This window comes from Macrobrachium rosenbergii, chromosome 15 (genome assembly GCF_040412425.1).
Source record: "Macrobrachium rosenbergii isolate ZJJX-2024 chromosome 15, ASM4041242v1, whole genome shotgun sequence".
Lineage (NCBI taxonomy): Eukaryota > Metazoa > Arthropoda > Malacostraca > Decapoda > Palaemonidae > Macrobrachium > Macrobrachium rosenbergii.
In genome coordinates, this window is record NC_089755.1 from 23,391,627 (window position 1) to 23,412,790 (window position 21,164).

A 21,164-nucleotide genomic window follows, 5' to 3' on the forward strand; every position below is an offset into this window, starting at 1 on the left:
ACGTGGATGGACGTCACGAAGGACGTGGAATAGGAGGACATCACTGTGGACGTGTTTGAGGACGTCATGAAAGGATGTGAAATTTGTCTCTTAGGACTTGGAAATTGGATTCATCCCATAGGACTTGGAAATTGGGTTCGTCCCGTAGGACTTGGAAATTCCGTCTAGTAGGATGTGGAATTTGGATTTGTCCTGTAGGACTTGGAAACTGGATTCGTCCCGTAGGACTTGGAAATTGGATTCATCCCGTAGGACTTGGAAACTGGATTTGTCCCATAGGATGTGGAAATTGGCTTCCTCCCGTAGGACATGGAAATTCCGTCTTGTAGGACGTGGAATTTGGATTTAAAAAAAAAAAATCTTGCTGAGAGGGGCTCGAGTATGTTACGGGGACAACTACTCGGGCGATGAATGAAGATTTGGATAGGCATGCAGGGAGGGGGGGATGAAGGTCGTCTGACTCTAGGCTGATGCAGGCTTGTTTTAGACTCTGGCTGAATGAACCTGTTCCGACTCATTCAGAATAAGTATGGCATCTCAAATCGTCAGTGTTGTCGTATAGCCTACACGATCTGAAACGTACTGACCCAAATCGTAACCTAAGTCTTATGCTATGACGCCCAGGTTACTTCACTCTTATGCTAGTTTAAATTGTGATTATATCAATACATTGTGTTGTGTATATTAACTAAACTGACAATATGAACTTACTATTGGCATATTCAATTGTTCCTAGCTCGATGTACAGTTAGACTGGCGTGAACACAGTCTCTATTTCACTACCCTCATCCAAAGTACACCTCAAGAAATTCTCCTTACATTTCGATATGCATATCTCCTAAAGAAAGTTTCCCTAAACGTACTTTAAGATGAATAGGAATACTTAAATGGATTTGTAGACACCAACAATTATGGCTGCATTCTTGAGTCCTCCACTAGCTCGACCCACTCTATGTTAAAGCTATGAAGCAACTGAGTTCACGGCCGTCTCTGACCGAAACCAAACCTTGACTAACTACCGCAACAACAACCAGTACCGATAATTAAGCAAATTTACAAGTATACTTACAATTAAACACGCGAAACAGCTAAGACAACGTTTTTCACTACTAAACACAAACAACAAAACATAATATCCTTCTTCTACATAACATAATATGCATTTCCACTTTATGTAAATTTAAAGAAAATACATAAAACTATACCACAACTTGCGGAAAAGTACAATCTCTCTTGTCGAAGTTTCGACAGAACCCATCTGTTTACAAACACTGTCTGGGCTTTCCTGACTGCGGGGAAATTCCCAGGATGGGCGGATAATGGTGAAATAACCTTGTAATTTTTGCCTAGAAGCAGAGTTCAAACTTAGCTTTCCTAACACTTGAACTTAGTTTTAGCTAACCTGAGAGAGAGAGTATTTCAGCAATGCAAACTGATTTCGTCTTGTCCCACGTGGGAGTTTGTCTGTGCCTAAATAATTCGCAATTCCAAAATGTGAAATGAAAATTTTTATACAGAGGAATTTGTCGCACTATTCCTCGAAAGAAAGATTTCGCACTCGTTGTTTCCTAAATACCTATCATGAAAGGCATGCATTAACAAAATCTAACACAGTGGTTCTCTTCTCTCAGTTGTTACATGCGTCCGTATTTCCCTAATTTCCTAGGATCAGTCACTTTTGTAAAAGAATTTCCTATACTAAAAATAAACACATTACTTACATGGAACTTTCTTGGTCTGTGCACTTGGCATCAGGTTCGGAATTGTCTCACAAGTTGCAAACACAACAAAGCAACAATAGGGGGGAATTGCAACTGCAAAATGCGATCCTGGCAAGAACGCCATTTTTATGATTTTCCCTGGTTTTCAGGATCTGTAGAGCACTTTAACAGGTCAGCAACGGAATTTTACACACTTGGCCTTGGCAATCTGACTTTAATGTTCAGGGAATCATAAAAAGAAAAGAGAACAGGGATGTTTCATATGAGCTTAAGGCTCTACTTCATGAGGGAATGTTACGTAAACACTGGGGTAACTAAAGTAATTGTATTTACAATAGAAGATCCAAAGAAATGGTAAAGTAAATAATATGGAGGCTGGCAAAGCCTGGAGTTCTTCCTACTGGAGACTTGAATGGTCGCAAGGCACTGTCCAAGAAGAGTCCATGGCAAATGTGTCCCTCTGCAAGAGAGATTTAAGAATTACACGCCAGGAAGGGAAAATAGAAAACATATGGATGTATCAAGACTGCACTGATGGTGCCAAGGTCTTGAGGAATGAATGAACACTTAACACTGGGACACAAACACTTGAAATAGCACTGGGGAATGGCACAATGGATACGGGGATGTACTGGTACTCAATAAACACTTCTAAGGGCAAAATGTCGTGACTGAAAAGCCTTCACTTGTACTTTACCATGGGGAAGCAGGTCTCTGGCAAAGAAGAATGAGTGGTTGCATTCGTGGCACTCTGCACTAGTTCGCTTGGGAAGTCTTTCCATGTGGTGACGAAGGGACTGGATATGCATCAGGAGCTTCAGGTGGTGACAGGGGTTGTGGGGGGCGCCTCTCAGTGTTTTGTAGCAATCACCCGTGCATCTGGCTAACTGCTAACTGCAAAGATCCCCTGTCCTGGCTCCTTTTAAGGCATCTGGGGGGTAGTGGCCCCAATGTCAGGCCTGTATGGTGACCGTGCCCAAGATGTGTCATCTTCCAGGTGTCTTGACCATCTTCTTGCATCTCTCCAGGTGTCCTGTGGAAAGACAATTCAGCACGATCACTCTGCCTCATAGAATGGTTGTTTTAAGCAGCTTAGCTCATTTAAGCTGCTTAAGGGAGTGGCACTCACCCTTTCATCCTTGCCTCTTTTTGACCGTGCCACCCAAGTGTCTGTCCCAGGTAAGGTAGGGACAGATGAGGATACTGATAAGATCTATGTGTTGGTATCTGGGTCAACTTGGGTCAGCCATGCAGTGACAAACCCACTCTTAACATTCTACAGGGTTGGCTTTTAGCAACTTCTTGCAAATTAATAATATATATATATATATATATATATATATATATATATATATATATATATATATATATATATATATATATATATATATATATATTCAAATCGATTCGTGACATTTTTCATTTGTGTCTGTACTTCACAACATTTCTTTTTGTTCTAGCTTTCTGTCTACATATGAGTGATAAAGATGTGGAAGTTTTCATGATGGCCATCTTGGCCTTTTCAGTCATGATTTATTACTCAAAACTATCACAGATTCTCAAAGAAAAAACAAATTGACATGATTACACTGAGTGTCCAAAACTGAAATAATTTCATAAGGATTGTCCAAAGCTAAATGAATTTAATTAAGTGTCAAAAGCTGTCATAATTACATTAAGAATGTCCAGAGCTGTAAGAATTTCGTTAAGAATGTCCAAAACTGACAGAATTCCTTCTTGTATCCCAAAACTTACAGATTTACAGTAAGAAATTCCAAAGACATAATTTTTTATGAATGTATATAACTGACAGTGTTTTTTAAGAATGTCCCAATCTCAAAAAAGATGCATTAATTATCCCCATAGCTAGTGGATTATGAAAAATGTCCAAAACAGGCAGAATTGCATTTAGAATATCCAAACGTAAAGGACTGGATTAAGAATGTCCAAAGCTGACCGAATCACATTAAGAATGACGAAAGTTAACAGAATTATATCAGAATTGTCCCAACTTGCCGACGTTGCATTAAAAATATTCAAAACTGATAGAATGCTATTAAGACTGTTCAAAGCTGAAACAATTTTGTTGAGAGTATCCAAAGCCCATAGAACTGCACCAGGAATGTTCAATGTCCAAACTGCCAGAATTGCATTAAGATATTCAAAGCTAAAATAATTGGATCAACAATCTACAAAGCTGTATACAAACAGTTAGATGGTAGAAACAGTTTAGGTTATAAGGAAAAAGCACATGCTGTAGACAATTTAAAGAGGACACATTAAGAAACTTTGAAATAAGGCACATAAATACTCAATTTTGTTAGAATTAAAGCAAGAAAATACAGTCATGTGCATCACTTAAACACATTTGAAGGAGCAAAAGTTACCTGGCATTTGTTTGGTAGACTATGAGAGATAAGGAAACATCCAAGGAGGGGTCTGTTAATAACGAATGGGTGTAAAGGAGAAATTCAGTTAAGTAAAGAAGAACCAGAGCACAAAGACATTTTATTAGTAGAAGGTCTTTATAGGACAATAAGTTGTTCCTACACAAATACAAACCTTCGTTGTTTACATAGGATTTAGCTTGCGAACGCGAGCTGGAATGGCCGTTTAACTTTCAGATAAGGTCGTTAACTACACTGACTGTAGGGGGGAAAGCCCCGCCCACTCGTCGGTCTGCACTCCTCTTTGCTTTTGTCCATTGTCGTGTGAAGACGTCTCTGCGTCTCTCTGCCCGACTCTGTTTGCTTTCTGTTTTATGTTTTTTGCTTGAAATATATTTGCGTGATTGTTGTTTGTTTTCATACATGCAAAACCCTCAATCACGTTAGCTTTGTTTTGGAGAGAAAACCACTTGTTTTAGGCGCTGTGCAGGTAAAGACAGGCTGTGTAATCGGTTTCTCACCTCTGTTGAGGTTGACCCTCACTCATTATGTGTCATCCTGTAAACATGAGTGTAACCAAAATAACATGTGGAAGCCAAGGGACTTAGGAAATTATGACCCCCTCTAGGCCTCTTGAGGGAGCCAAGTGTCTCTGAACTTGCTGATCATTCGTAGGCCATGAGAGGCCTTCCAATATCTCCTTCAGCCGTGACCGGGATGACTTTATCAGTCACAGTATCTGCCAACTGTACAACTGCTACTACTTCCTTGGTAACCCCTCATGCAGCATCAGTGATGTGTCCCCAGGTGCTGCTGTATACGTTATCTTTGGGTGATGACCTCCTCCACACGCTATTGTAGAAGGCTGCACTCGGCAAGTAGAAAAAAACCCAAGGGGAGGAGAAGGAAGTAGTCATCATCATCTTTGTCTTCGTCGTCGAGTGCTGTCACCTCCTCTCCTTCTTCTAAAGCTAGCAAGCGGAGGAAGAAGGAGGTTGCCTTGTTGAGCTTCCAGCATCCTGCCCTTTCCTGCGGAGTGAACTGACAGGTCTCTCACTAGCATGAGTACTGCTGCTCCTGTTGCCAAGCACACAGGTGCAACTGCTACCCAGGGTTCTCCAGACCTCCTCCGGTGTGACAGTACCGGTCCTGGAGGCCTGCCTGCCCAAGCTACTGGTGCTGGCCCCAGTAACCTGTCTACCCAGGCCAGAAAGGATCCTGGTCTATGGACCTGGGCCCAAATGCCAGCATGCCCCAGTAAGGAAAGGTGAACAAAGAGCACACAGGTGCTCTCCCACCCCCTCCCCCCTCCTGATCTTCAAGAGAGTGGCCCAGGGGTCCTGGAACAGTGGCCCAACCCAGTCACCTGGACAAGGAAAGAGGAGGTCCCCTGCTCAGTCTTCTTCTACTGCAGAAGCCTTGACTTAAAAAAAAAAAAGCTGGGGTACACTCTCGTAACAGGACCAGTCCGCATTCGTCGTCACCACATGGCCTTGCTCACCTGCTGGGACTTGAGTCTTTGATAGGCTGGGTACGGGTACTCATGGTCCCTCACCTGTCCACTCCACCTACTCAGAGTTTTTTCTGGGAGCCAGACAGGTCCATGGCTCAGGACAAGAACCATTCTCGCTCCCATCCCAGCCCATACACGGAGGTCTACATTCCTGATTCGGTCCTCAGACCTGACCAGACATACACCCAAATAGTGAAGAGATCACCAGGGGGCTCTGGTGAGTGTCCCTCTCCTGCGGAGGGAGTGACTCAGGGAGGACTGGATCCTGGAGGGACAGGATGGTTCTGTGCCCCAGGACAGGGACATCCCTGAGTTGCATAAGCACTTTGTGGAGATCATTAGAATGATTCGTCATTTTAATGATCTCGAGGAAGAGTCTTTTTGGGGACTCTAAAGGAAGCCCAGAGTTTCAATCAACCTGGTATGTCTAGGCTTGCTGATAAGGTTTTGGTCCAGGTGAGTTCTCTTGGTTCTGGGCGAGAGAATTCTCCCTGGTCCAGCCATTCATGCAAGACACAGGAAATATCATGTTCCCTCGGAGAGCCCGCTGCCAACCAAGCAGGTAACCTGGACTTGACTCGTCTGTGCCCCAGTCTGTAGCTAGAATGTCTCCATATGGAGGGAGTCTCCCTCTCACAGGTAGAGGCAGTGGCACTGGAATTGACTACCATCGCAGAATTCCAGTCAGTCTTGTAGACTGATAATTGGGCTCTGTCATTATCGAAGATTGCTTCTTCCTTGGGCATTGGTACACCTGAGGAGGATGCAGCCTTCAAGATACTGTTATGGTTCGAAGGCTGGGTTATTTTCTACCTCCTCCACCAGACAGCAAACCTGTGGGCTAGCCTAGTGTTGAGGAGGCGATAGGCTGTGCTGTCTGAAATCTCTAGGTTTGTGTGTCCCGAGTTGGCTTTGACACACTGAAATGGACCAGTTCTGGGATCCTCCTCCCTCTTTGCTAGAGGTGAGGTGGAGGCCAGGCAGTGGCTAAGGCCTCTAGGACTCTGCGTGGCACCCCCATAGGGGGTTAGTGCCATCAGTGCACCTCACATGGTGCACTGTAGGCATTACTTAAGGTCTTTGCAGCAGCCCCTAGCTGCAACTTTCCTCATTTCTTATACTGTACCTCCATTCATATTCTCATTCTCCCATCTGACTTTCCACCCTCTCTAAAAATTGTTTCCTAGTGCAACTGCAAGATTTTCTTCCTGTTACAACTTTCAAACCTTCTAACCGTCAATTTCCCTTTCAGCGCTGAAAGACTTCATAGGTCACTGTGCTTGGCCTTTGGCCTAAATTCAGTATTCTATACATATTCTTTTCTGCATGGCACTGCGGCCCGACCCTTGGGTCAGGCTGGCCCTTCCTATTAGGGTCAGAGAGGGTCCCAGGCTTCCTCAACCCCTCATAGTGGCACCCAGGTAGTGAAAGGCACCCATCCTCACCCTTTTCAGCCCTCCTGTTTCAGGAAAGGGAAAGAGGAAAAGTGGAGGCTGCAGGGGGGGTTGGTATTCCTCCCCGTTTGCTGCTGATGGTGGGTGGGGGCCTGTCGAGCCACTGGGCAACTTGGCAATGACTTGGAGCAGAGACCTGGGCAGTGGATGCCTGTCAAGTAGAGTATTTATGACCCCTCGAGTCTTCGCCACCCCTCACCCTTGATCTGGTCCAGTCCCAAATGTTCATTTCAAGCTCGCAGAAGGACCTTACCATGTGGGAAGAGGAAAATGCCATGCTCCGAAAAAGTGCTGTGGAAGTCTTCAACCCCTCTCCCCACTGAACCAGTTTGTTTACCAGACTAAGTATTAGATGGAAACTGTCCATTCGATCTCACTTCCATCAGAGAGGACAACTTCATGCTTTCGGTGGATTTGAGGGATGTGTATTTTCAATACCTATCCATCAATCCTCCCACAAGTACTTCCTCTTTGCCGTTAGGGCGGATGGTGTCTAGTTCAGGGCGCTTTGTTTTGGGCTCTCAATGTTCCCTCGGGTGTTCACATTGACCTTGGCTCAAGCTCATTCGCACGGGTATGTCTGTGGGAGTACCTGGGTTATTGGCTGGTCCTGGCAAGCACATTGCTGCGCTTGCTTCAGGGCAAAGATCAGCTGCTCGAGTTTTTGTCATGACCTGGGCGTAGTGATCAACTTTGAGAAGTCAGATCTCACACCTAAGCAGAGGGTAAAGTATCTGGGCATGCTGATGGATACGGCAGCAATGAGGGTCTTCCCTTTGGATTCTTGTATCAGCAGGTTCGGAGACAGTGCAGAAATTCCTGTCTGGACAGAAATAACCTGGTCAGGGGTAGCATGTCGTTCTGGGTCACCTGTCGTCATTGAAGAAGATGGTCCATCATAAGCGGCCTCACCTCCGGTCCCTTTAGTGGAGGATGAAGGAGTATTGATCTCCGGCGAGGGACCCTTCTTTCTCTCCTGTTCCTCTACTGGAGGAAGTGAGGAGAGCTCTACAGTAGCTTGGTAGTTAGACAACATGAGCCTCTTTTTAGGGGTGCCATTTTGCACGCCCCCTCCCGAGGTGTTTAAAGAAAACACCTTAGATTCTGCAAATAAAAGAGTATTTGAAAGAGTTAAACACAAACTTAAGTAAAACTGAATCAAATAAGAGTAAACAATTACAAGAAATGATAAATGATTGGGAAAATTAAAGGAAAACATCAGAGTAGAGAAATGGTACGATAACGCTGTCATCAGTGCTGATTAATGGGGGCTAGATTAGGCATGCTAGAATTAAGTGATAGGAATAGGTTAAAAGGGGAAGATATAAAATGTTTGTGCAGTGTAGAAATAGCTGAAAAGTTAGAGCATTTCTTACTTACTGCCCAGCATACAGTGACATCAGGAATAGATATAGATTCGTGCAGCAACTATATTAAGACAATACTATTTGCAGACTTATCGAAAGAAGAAATTAAAAATAGGAAGGAATTATAAGAATATATAGAATTACAGAGACAATAAACAAGCATAAGCAATGGGAAAACAGAACGATAACCTCGTCTACTACTACTACTAACTGCAACCAAGTAACCAAACACAATGAAATATTAACGATGTCAACAATGTAGAGCAAAAACAGCTAAATGTTGAAAACGGTATATTGCACGGGTGTAATGAATCACCCATATTCTTCCTGTTAATTACTTGATGATAAAAAAATTGGAAAGTATAACGGAAGGATTCAGGAATGAAACTATAACAATCGTGGTACCATCGTATGAAGACATTGGATTAATCCTAGGACACTCCCTTGAATGCAATAACATAACCCATAAGAATTCCTATGGAAACAACAAGCGAATAAGAACAAAAGCAATATATTAATATTCAACGATTGGTATAGTATGAACGATATAGAAAATATGCAGCACATTGAAGAAATTAAAATGGTTAAGCAGTTAAGATGCAGTCATTAGTAAAAGCCGTAATAGGGTGAAGCCAGGGATGTTGCACTGGAAGGGATTAGCGATACCATCCTTCACGAATGCCATGGAAGTCATGAAACTGCAAGAAAGATGTAAATAAATTACAAAAAATAGATAACCCAAATGTACTGGACAATTCTAAGGGCACCAAGGTCCACAGCAAGTTGTGCTTTAAGATCTGAAATACAGGCCTCCTCCTGCCACTCAAGGGATATCAAGAATAAATTATTCTATCTAAAGCACACACTTGAGAGTGGTGGAAATAGGCACTTTTATGGGATAACCACAGACCAGTATGAAAATAATAAAACTCCTTGGAATCTGTAAATAAAAGAATATCTGAAAGAGTTGAACATAAACTTGAGTAAAATTGAATCAATATAGAGTAAAAAATTACAAGAAATGATAAATGACTGGGGAAAAAAGCATGGCTAAGAGAAATAAATGACAAGAAAACCTTAAAAATTTGTAGGAAATGTGAGGAAAACATAGGAGGAGAAACCTGGTATGATGACATAGGCACACTAGAATTAAACAAGAGGAACAGGTTAAAGGGGAAAGATGCAAAATGTTTGCGCTGTGGCGAAATAACAGAAAACTTAGAACATTTCTTACTCGAATGCCCTGTAGACAGTGACATTAGAACTAGATATAGATTTGTGTAACAGCCATATCAAGAAAATGAAGAGGAATTGATAGCTAAACCCTTCTATTTGCAGATCCGTCGAAATAAGAAATTGAAAGTGGGAGGAAATTTAAAAAAGATATATAGTATTACGGACAGGTGCGGATTTACACTGAGGCTAATGAGGCTGCAGCCTGAGGCCCCGGGTACTGACGGGGCCCCGATGAGGCCATGATTAAAAAATGTAAGTGATGCCATCGATTTTCTGTAACTGCTTACCTACGACATCGGCAATACTCGTCTCATATGTAAATTATACAATCAAACATATGAATTGTTCAATCTAATATTTTCATTGTTTTCTGTTGCTCAACTTTGCAATGGAATTACCTCTTCTTTAATACAGTATGATACAGCATAATAGATCAATCGTTTCAATATAAATTAAACGCAGAACCCGCCAAAACATGACACTAACTACTACTGTTCATATCGAAACATGTACTAAAACAAAATATGATAAATGTGTACGTGTCTGTTAAAAAGGCCCCTGACCTGAAGTAGCCTCGGGCCCCAAGTACTGCTAGTCCGCGCCTGATTACGGAGACAATAAACTTTAACAAACACAAGTAAAGCAGGAATAGAACGAGCAAGGGAGCTGTTTCACATACAAATTCCATGTACTACTACTACTACTGCACCTCCTATGCCACTACCGCCTCTACCCTGCAGGCTCTACTACCACAATTTAATGTAGTATTTGTCGAAGGGAAGAGCGATTCTATGATACTTCCAATCTTCTATTTTCCTCCAAATACGTGAGCTATACACTTTTTATTGCTTAGCTCGTGTTTTATGTATTTCTCACCATTTTGTTGCCACAAACCACTCCATTTTACTTCCCCATTGGGAGGCCGGAATGTTTATTCGGGACACAATTCGGCAACATAGGCGGTATAGGCTGTTATTCCTATAATAGATTGATTGTAATCGGCTTCAGTCACAAAACAACCTCCCCTAACTGGTATGCCCCTGGCGCTTAACCTGGTTGAGGTGGGAGCGTGAAACGTCTTTGGTAAAATTTTCCTTTAAACCACCATTGCATTTTGAATTTGAAAAGATAATATTTCAAAATTTTAATGTACCTTTTAATGTGTCCCATGAACGTTTCTGGCGTTCGTTTTGTTAGCAGATGACCCTGACCCAACTAACACAACCTAACCAAGGGTATCAGGTCCTTACCGTAGTGCATGGTATTAGTTTAAAAACATTTCCTAAACTTAACTTAATCTGATTTAGAACTATCAGTGCAATTAAGGTCCTTGTATTTTAGTCATTTTGCATTTTTCCCCTCCCAGAAACCCTGCTTTCCCTGTGGTCCCCCAGATTGTAGGATATAAGGGAGGGGTCCATTATCTCTAAAGGTAGGCTACTCATTTGCTAGCAAAACGTCTGTCAGAAGTGTTTAGAGCAAACATTAAAACATGGGAAGACATTTTAAAGTCAAAAATGCAATAATGGTTTACATAAAGTAAAATACCCTAATCATACATTCACTAACTTAACATAAACTAATACAGCAGTCTATAGGGCACTAGCATATAGGAGAAAAAGCATGTCATACAAGGAAACATACATAGGTTCAATATGCACATGCATTAGATTATCCCATACAGTACTAAACTTCTGGTATACAGGTAACATGAACATATTCTTAGAGGTAGCACTGGACTTTCTTTAGATTTTTAGTGTTGTAAAACATGAAACAAATAAAAAAACTTTTTTGTCAGCCATTATTTAGATAAAATGTAAAAGAGAAATTAACATTCTTCATATAAATACAGTAAGTTTTACACATATGACTTACCTGATAGTCATAATAGCTGTCGTCTCTGACGTCTCCGGCAGAAATTCAAAAATTTGGGGCAGCGTCGATAGTTAGGTCACGTAATACCCCCTTCCCCTGGCCCCCTACAGGGAGTGAGTGGAACTACCCACCAATACAGTCAGATGTTTTCTGCCGATTTAACTGTAACATGGTTGAATTTTGCTCGGTAGGGAATTCGTTTTCTGAGGAAGTCATCGGTTTGCTTTGGAATCTTGGTGATGTACTCAGTTGAGCAGTTGTTTTTGATAGTTGTTAATTATAAATAGTTTTTGATAATTTAGCTATTTTTTGGGATATTCAGTCTAGGATGTCGGACACGGGTTCGAGTCAGGCTAGGTATTGCAGCAAAGGCTGTAAAACTAGACTAGTAACAGCTAGACTGGACCCGCATTCTGTATGTGTTATTTGTAGAGGGCAAGTCTGTACTTCATCTCTAACATGTGTAGAATGTAATAGTATGACTGAGAAGTAGTGGAAGGATTTAGCTAGCTATCTCAGGAAATTAGACAAGGATAAGAAAGCGCAAAGCCGCTATTAGGGCTTCGTCTGTCATTTCTAGAAGTAGTAATGCAGAATTTTCTTTGTCTGTTTCTAACATATGTCCGACTAATGAACCCGTTCCTAACCCAGACCCTATTATCCCGGAACCCGAAACTGTTGCCAGTCTTAAGGTAGAGTTAGAGAATCGTTTCTCTACTGTGATGTCGGCAATTGGAAAGTTGGGTGCTGCTTTGGAAGTAATTGCCAGTGATAAAGTGAAAAGTGTTTGTGCAGTGGAGGAGGTGGCTGTTCGGCCCCGTCGCTCTCCTAGACCGAGACCTCTGTCATACTCCCCTGTATCTGGGAGGAGACAAGTCGAAAGTCCAAGGGAGGCGCGGGGGTCTTGCTCCCGAGCAGTCGCCCCCTCAGACAGTCCTGTAGAACGCTCCCAGGATGTCATGGAATGCCATTGGAAAGGTGTTCAGAGGAAGTGTCTCTCTTCGAGTGAGTCTAGCGAAGAGAGGTCTCGTAAGAGAGATTGGCGCCTTAAAGATCAAGTAGACCGCTGAAAAGGTCTAGAGGTGTGTCTCCTGGGAGGTTCTGAAGAAGAGAGTGTTGCAAGAGGATCCAGAGCCCGGGTGTAGTTATTGGGACTCTCCGAGAGTTTCTCTTCCCAGAAGTTAATAAAAGTAAAGTGAAAAGATCAGTGGAAAAAGGTAGGAAGATTGAAAGAAACTTTCAAGCGGAGGAGAAACAGGTTTCTAGTTTTCAAGCGCCTCGTTCTTTAGATCCAGACCTTCGTACGTCGATTTCTCACATTCAAGACCGTCATGCGAAGCATTCGGGGGTTCCAGATCAGCGTTCGTCTTTTTCGATGGCGCCAGACCGCCATACGCCGCATCCAGTGGCTCCTGACAACCAGGCATCATTTTCTGTGGCTCCAGACCGCCAGGAGCTGTTTTCTTCGCCTGATAAGCGTTTTTCGCCACTTTCTGGAGCAGCAAACCGCCAGGCGCCTCATCGGGTGGCGCCAGATCGCCATGTGCCGCATCGGGAGGCACTAGATCGCCATGCGCCGCATCGGGCGTCGCCAGTGGCGCCAGACCACCATGAGCCGCGTTCAATGGAGCCCAACCGTCCTGCACTCCTGCGTGTGGCGCCAGCCCGTCATGCGCTTTCGGCTTCGAAATCTAATAGCGCAATTAATGCGGCTGCTGTACATGTTCATGCCTTGCAGCCACCTGCGGGGTCTTCCTCGAATCAGGACTTGTTAACTGAGAAAGTTGAGAGACAACAGAAGGTGTTAACTTCTTTAGAAAAGAAGATGGAGAGTATTCTTAAATATTTTAATCATTCAAGAGATAATGTAGGAGAGAATCAGGATCAAGTGGAAGTTTTAGAAGTTGAGCCTGCAGTGAGGTCTGTGGCGGTTTCTCCAGTTTCTTCTAAGGAAGATCTGCCAATAAGGGAAGAAGAGGAGGAGTAGGCAGTAGAAAAGGAGAGTCCTTCTTCTGCTTATAAGCAACTTTTGAGATTTTTTGTGCAGAATATTGCAGATTTCTTCTCTCCAGCAGTACCAGTTTCTCTGGAATCCCAGTATGCTAGGGACACGAGTAGTCGTCCGTCTCTAATAACCAAGTTGGTTTTATCAATCTCCTCAAGAAAGACTTTGAAGGGGATTGAAGAGTGGTTGGAGGAGAAGAGGCAACTTGGAAAGATGCAGTTTTGTATCCCTCCTTCTAAGCTCCTTTCAGGAAGGAGGAACTGGTACAATACTGGTGAGTGTTTTTCCGTGGGAGTGTCAGCTTCCTCACAAGGAGATTTTTCTGTAATTGTTGACTCGGCGAGGAGGTCTGCTCTTAATGCTGCCAAGGTATTTTTCGCCACTTCGGAACTGGACAGGCTCTTTAATGGTGTATTCAAGAGCTTTGAGGTTATTAGTTTCCTGGATTGGGCTTTTGGTGCGTTGGGTAGAAAACTGAATGAACTGGATTTAGATCAAGACCAATTTGAAGACCTTTCTGGAGTAATGTCATGTATTGACAAAGCTGTAAGGGATGGGGCAGCAGAACTCTCCACTTCCCTTCTGTTTATGTTGTTAAAAAAGAGGGAGTTGTGTTGCTCTTTTTTGGCTAAAGGAGTGTCTAGGGCACAGAGATCTGCATTGTTATTTGCGCCTCTGGACAAAAGTTTTCTATTCCCTCAGAATTTAATTTCCGAAGTGGCGGCTTCTCTTCAACAGAAGACTACGCAGGATCTTCTAGCTCAGTCGACCAGGAGGCCTAGACAAGCGGGGTCTGTTACTCCTAGACAACAAGTGTCTTCGTCTTCATTTAAAGATCGGTCCTTTCGAGGCAGAGCGGCTACCAGACCATATCCCAGAGCAAGAGGGAGAGGACGTTTTGTACCGAAAGCAATCAAGAAGTCTGAGACTGACAAGAAATGAGGTTTTAAACCTTCACACACATGTGGGAGCGAGGCTCCACAGTTTTGTAAAGATTTGGGAGAGCAAGGGGATAGATCCGTGGATTTTTTCAGTTCTTTCAGAGGGCTACAAGATCCCGTTTTAAGGGATCCTCCTTTGACAACGCGACCTATAGCATTAGCTGCATACTCTCCAGGGTCGGACAGATTTTGTGCGTTGGAAAAGGAGGTAAAGGCGTTGCTAGAAAGCGAGCAATAGAAGAAGTTTTGGTGTTGGATTCTCCGGGTTTTTACAATCGCCTGTTTGTAGTCCCAAAGGCCTCGTTGGAGATTGGAGGCCTGTCCTGGATGTAAGTGCATTAAATCGGTTTGTAAAGAAAGAAAAGTTTGCTATGGAGACAATTCAATCGGTGTTGGGATCCCTTCGAGAGGGAGATTGGATGGCCTCGATAGATATGAAAGATGCTTACTTCCATGTTCCAATCCACGGGGATTCAAGGAAGTTCCTAGGTTTGTGTTTGGGAACAAAGTTTTTCAGTTCAGAGTCCTTTGTTTGGCCTTTCAGCGACTCCTCAAGTCTTTTGAGAATCCTAACTCCAGTTGATCAAAATGGCTCCATTTGGAAGGGATAAGGATAGTTTTTATCTGGACGACTGGCTGTTAAAAGCAGAGACGAGAGAGAAGTGTGTGGAGGATTTAGAGAGAACTCTGTCTCTGACGAAAGAGCTGGGGATTATTGTAAACTTTCAGAAGTCGCAGCTAACACCATCGCAGTCTATTACTTATTTGGGAGTAACAATGAACTCAGCGACTTTTCGGGCCGAAAATCACCGTCTTCCCATATTCTGCTCTCCAGTGCCGGACGAAAGAGCCTGGGGAATAGACGCAATGTTAATGAGCTGGTCTCATCTGGAGGTTTACGATTTCCCCATTCAAGATTTTAGGGCAAGTGTTGGCAAAGTTCAGGAACAAGTAAATTGCAGAATGACACTAATAGCACCCTTCTGGCCGGTGAGGGATTGGTTTCGGACCTTTTAGATCTACTGATGGATTTTCCAAGAATATTGCCAGAGGGGATAGATCTACTCAAACAGCCAAATTCGAAGTTGATCCACAAGAATCTGTCCGTTCTACATCTGACAGGATTCAGACTGTCGAGCGAATCCTTAGACAGAAAGGATTTTCGCGAAAGGTTGCTGAGGCAATTGCAAGACCAAGGAGAGTCTCTTCAGAAAAACTGTATCAGTCCAAGTGGTCTATTTTTAGAGATTGGGGCAAGCAGAATGGAATCTCTTCTACAAAAACCTCTGTTTTGGAGATAGCAGAATTTTTGTTATTCCTGAATAGGATTAAGAAGTTCTGGTCCTCGACCATTAAAGGCTACAGAGCCATGTTATCTTCTGTCTTTAGACATAGGGGTGTAGACATTTCTTCTAATAAGGACTTAACAGATTTAATTAAGTCGTTTGGTACTACTAAGCAAAATGTTCAGAAAGTAGTTTCCTGGAATCTCGACGTAGTTCTTCATTGGCTTATGTCAAGTAGATTCGAACCTATGAAAGATATTTCATTAAGAGATTTAACAATGAAGACAATTTTTTTAGTTGCATTTGCATCTGCGAAAAGAATTAGTGAGATTCATGCTCTGGATAAAAGAGTCGGCTTTTCCAGACGGAAAGTGGTTTGCTCCTCTATGGTTGGTTTTTCGGTTAAGAATGAGCGCCCTGCAAGACCGTGGCCGCGTTCTTTCGAATTAAAAAGCCTATCAGAGTTACTCGATTCTGAAGAATTAGAAAGAACTTTATGTCCAGTGAGGGCTTTAAAGTTTTATCTCGAGAGGACGAAAAAGACATTAGAGGTCCAACGCAAAAATTTGTGGTGTTCGGTAAAGGATCCGGCGGCCCATGTCTAAGAATGCATTAGCTTTCTTTCTCAGAAAAATTATTATGGACTCACACTCTGAATTGGATCCCGATCGTTGTAAAGTGCTTAAAGTGAAAGCCCATGAGGTTAGAGCGGTGGCTACGTCTTTGGCATACCGGAAAAATTTGTCATTAGACAATATTTTGCAGGCTACCTTTTGGAGGTGTAACTCAGTGTTCGCCATGCATTACTTAAGAGAAATTGAAAAATTTTTTGAAAATTGCTCAATGTTGGGGCCATTTATGGTGACTGGCACGGTTTTGGGGGAATGGGTATAGGAAGTCTCTCCTTCCTAATGAAACCTATTAATTTTTCGCCTTGAGATGGGTTTGTTGGTTTTGGGAAGTCTGGGGGCACTACGTGTGTCTGGAAGTGCCCTACAGTTATATTTAGGTGAATTGGGTTTATATATTTAGTGGTGATACCCTTATGGTGAAGGTTGTTGATGATGCTAAAGCCCAGAGCAGGGCACTTTTAGTATCTATTATGCATGATAGTCCACGGTTCGCCTCGACTACATGTAAGCTCTCATGCACTCGGCAAATCAGGTCTATATACCTTGTCGGTGCGACTGAGGATAGCAATGAAAAAAGGCAGTACCAGTGACTTCAGCTACCTCAAAAGGTAAGGAACTACCGGGATTCTTTTTGAATCTTGACATATACAGGCGGTCCCCGGTTACGACGGGGTTCCGTTCTTCAGTAACCTAAAAATCGTCGTAACCCGGAAAATCGTCGAAAATCGTCAAAAATCATAAGAAAACCTTACTTTTAATGCTCTGGGTGCATTGAAAACGACGTAAACTGCATTATTATTGAGTTTTACATCAAAAAACCCTCAAATTATGATTATTCTGCCGTTTTGGGGCCATATTTCTTCCGTCGGATCACGACGCGTCGTAACCCTGGAACATGCGTCGTAAGCCGGAAATAATTTCTGATGAATATATTTGAAAAGCGTCGTAACCTCGAACGTCCGTAGCTGGAACCGTCGAAACCGGGGACTTCCTGTATTTACATTGTTTAGTGTGTTACCTGCCATGAACCCACCGCCTATAATGTGCCAATCAGCTATTATGACTATCAGGTAAGTCATATGTGTAAAAATGTCATTTTCATAATAAAATAAAATTTTACACATACTTACCTGATAGTCATACAAAACCCACCCTCCTCCCCAATCATGGGCAAGGGTAGCATAAAACATCTGACTGTATTGGTGGGTAGTTCCACTCACTCCCTGTAGAGGGCCAGGGGAAGGGGGCATTACGTGACCTAACTATCGACGCTGCCGCAAATTTTTGAATTTCTGCCGGAGACGTCAGAGACGACAGCTATTATGACTATCAGGTAAGTATGTGTAAAATTTTATTTTATTATGAAAATGACATTTTTAAATAATGTGAAAGTGAATTATTAGAATGTGAATATATTGTTGGTTTGTTCCTACACAAATACAAACCTTTGGTCTATACAAAGGATTTAGCTTATGAGTGCAAGGTGGAACTGGCTGTTCTACTTTCAGACAAGGTCATTAACTACTAGCGATAGGGGGGAAACTCTGCCCACTCATTGCTCTGCACTCCACTTTGCTCTCGGCCGCCGTCATTTACAGACGTCTTCTTGCACTCTCTGCCAGACTGCCATTTGCTTTTATTCTTTCTCTGTTTTTGAAATATATGATTGTCTGTTGTTGTTTGCTATATTTTTACCGATATGCAGACCCCTAATTGTTCCGCTCACGAAATCAGTGGCCTGGTCCATCACTCGCATTCCAGAAGATTCTGTTGGTCTGGAAGCAAGATGTTGTCTCATTAGCTGACATTTATGTCTTCTACCTTCAGGTCTTTACCCACAGGCCCTTCGAACCTTTTTTCCTTGGTTCTGTGGTGGCTGCTCAAGAAGTTGTATTTTCTTACTCTGCTCCTTTAAGAGGGCAGGTAGCATCTCGACTAAGGTGTATGGTTCCAGAAGTGAGAAGGATTCCGAGAGTGACTGGCCTCTCCTCCTCCTCCTTCCTCGTCCTACTTCTTCTCTTCCTTTGGGCTGAGAATGGGACTCAAATTAACACTTGCTGGAACTGGCGTCTGATGCAGTAAGTCCACACATCAAGCACCCATTCTATTTTTTTCTCTAGAATCATAGAAGCAGTCCCGCTCCTTCCTCTAGCAAGGGAAGGAAGGAGACCCTGGCAATAAGGTCTTTACCTTACTGCCTCCAACTTTTTAGATTCTTCCCAGCCTGTTTTCGTATGAGTTATGATTCCTCACGCACTTGAAAAGGCCCAGATGTCTGACATTTGATCTTGCAGTTCCTATATTTTGATCAATATGTCAGAGGCATGGTACTCCTCCTCGTTCTTTCAACCAGGAGGAGCAACCCGGGTGTGCAGAACTCCAGTCATTTCAAAGAGACTCACTCAGGTTCCTCTCTCCAACCAGTGAATCTTCCTAATGTAAAGGAATGATGGTTTGTATATCATGTAGGAACAGATCACAAATTTTTCAAGTAAATTGTATTTTTCCTAACTATACAAATCTGAGGTCCTTTACATTTATGCCCACCTCATGCCACCCCTCAATCTGAAACCTAGGCCGAAAGGCAAACTGGAATGTTTACATCCAAGCAGGCAGGTGTTCCTGCTTACTGGACGGTAGTTACAGTAAACCTCCCTTATTCGTGCGGGATGCGCACCACACCCCCCACGAATAGCTAAAATCCACGAATACTTAAAACCCCTCTAAAAACATTTAGAACTGCCTATTTTGATAGTTCAAACATAAAAAATCTCTAAAAATGCCTATACCTGAGTATTTTAATAGTTTTATCACAAAAAGTGCATTTAGTCATGAAAATTATATGAAAATACAGTAGTTAGTGAATATTTCTCAGTGAAAAATACCGCGAATGGGCGAATTTTTTCCCGCATAATGTGTATATACATTCCACAGAGAAATCCGCGAATCATGAGAATGCGATTACGGGGGGTTTACTGTACTGCCTAACCACCTTGTCCAAGAGTTTAACGGCCTTTTCCAGCTTTGCTATAAGTAATTCCTAATGTAAAGGACCTCAGGTTTGTATAGTTATGAAAAATGCAATTTACTTTAAAAAATTGTGATTTTAAGTCCTTTTCCATCCCCTCCAGGACTTTGTAGATATGATAGGAACAAGATGCTACTTTGCCGGTTAAAGTGCTGCAGTACCACCTGTAGAGAACTCAGCATCTCAGGCCTGAGTGTCAGCATCTCTTCATTAGTACTGACTTGGCCGTGGAAGAGGTGTCCAAGAGCAAATCCTCTTTCGAGCTTCATGAGACAGCAAGGGGCCCACTCTTTGTCTGACGAAGTAGACGGGAGTTCAGTCGGGGCAAGAGATCACGAAGTTAGGGGCATTGCCATATCCCTTGCATTCCAGAAGAACCTGTCAATTCAGCGGGTAATACGGGCAGGTATGTGGTTGCCCCAGACCACATTTACTTTGTATTATCTTCAGGACTTCCCAATAAGTCTTTGGACATGCTTTTCCTGGGATCTTGTGGTGGCTGCCCAACAAGTTGTATGGTTCATCTGGCTTCCTCAGGGGACATATGCATCTCATCTAAGGTGTTCGGTAAGTGGGAGAGAAGGTGTGTGAGTAACTGGTCTCCTTTCTTGTTTTTACCTTTCTCTCCCTTAAGACAGAGAGACAGGTAGTGAGCCATCATGAGCTGGACGGACGAGGTTGCAGGTGACTGCATGATGAGGCCATCGTGTCTTTCATCTTGTGTAGATGGTTTAAATGCATGTCCCCCCTCTCGAGACAAGAGGAGAGAGGGATAGACAATAAAACAAACCCTTTGGTCTTATTAGCAAGTTTTATTGTCTCTAACACTCATGGGTTCTTCCAAGCCTTTTTTTAAAGTAATGATGCAACTCATTACTCTAAGCCCAGAAGTCTAGCAGTTGCACCGTTCCATATTTCCAAGAAGCTAGAGGTGCAGGGTTCCTTTCTTATCTCTTCCAGACCAGGAAGGTGTTCCTGGGTGGGTTAAACCAACCAGTCAGTACAGAGATTTACCCAGACTCCACCCTCCAATGGGTAAGTCTCCCATGTAAAGACCGAAGGTTTGTATATGTGTAGGAACAAATAGCAAATTTTTAAAGTACTTTGTATTTTCCTAACATACAGACCTAAGATCTTTATATTTACAGCCCACCTCAGCCACCCCTCATTCTGATACCTGGGCCGAAAGGCAAAGTGGAGTGCAAACCGACAAGTGGATGGGGCATCCCCTTCCATCGGTAGTTAACGACCTTGCGTGAAAGTTAAAAATCCATTCCAGCTCGTGTTCACAAGGTAAATCCTTGTGTAAAGACCTTCAGGTTGAATGTCAGGAAAAATACAAATTACTTTAAAAATTTGCTATTTTCCTAACTTACAAACCTGAAGCTCTTTATGTTAATGGTCCACCTTAGCCACTCCTTGTTTTGGTACCTGGGCTGAAAGGCAAAGTGGAGTGCAGACCAACAAGACAGGTAGGGCTTCCCCTACTTGTTTATTGTTAATGACCTTGTCTGAGACTTAAAAGGTTGTTCCAGCTTGTGTTTGGAAGCTAAGTCCTATGTAAAGAATTTTGGGTTTGTATATTAGGAATAATCCAAATTGATTTAAAAGTTTGTTATTTTTTTAATACATGTATGATTTTATGATGTATGTTTGTATATTTTTTATTGCATTTATTTTGGTATATTTAAGTATTTGAGTTTTTGTTTTGCATAATTG

General features: G+C 42.7%; 1 protein-coding gene across 2 annotated transcripts in view; it reads left to right on the forward strand.

The window, feature by feature from the left end:
* Positions 1 to 10,369: 10,369 nt before the first annotated feature.
* The window catches only part of Mrm2 (Mitochondrial rRNA methyltransferase 2), a 78,312-nt gene continuing 67,517 nt past the window's right edge, over positions 10,370 to 21,164 (forward strand). The window contains exon 1 of one of the 2 annotated variants that reach the window (XM_067117255.1): positions 10,370 to 10,504. The gene's annotated coding sequence lies outside the window, so the exon portion shown is untranslated. Of the gene's footprint in view, positions 10,505 to 10,709; positions 10,740 to 21,164 lie in introns of those variants that run through there. The other variant, XM_067117256.1, reaches the window with a different exon arrangement.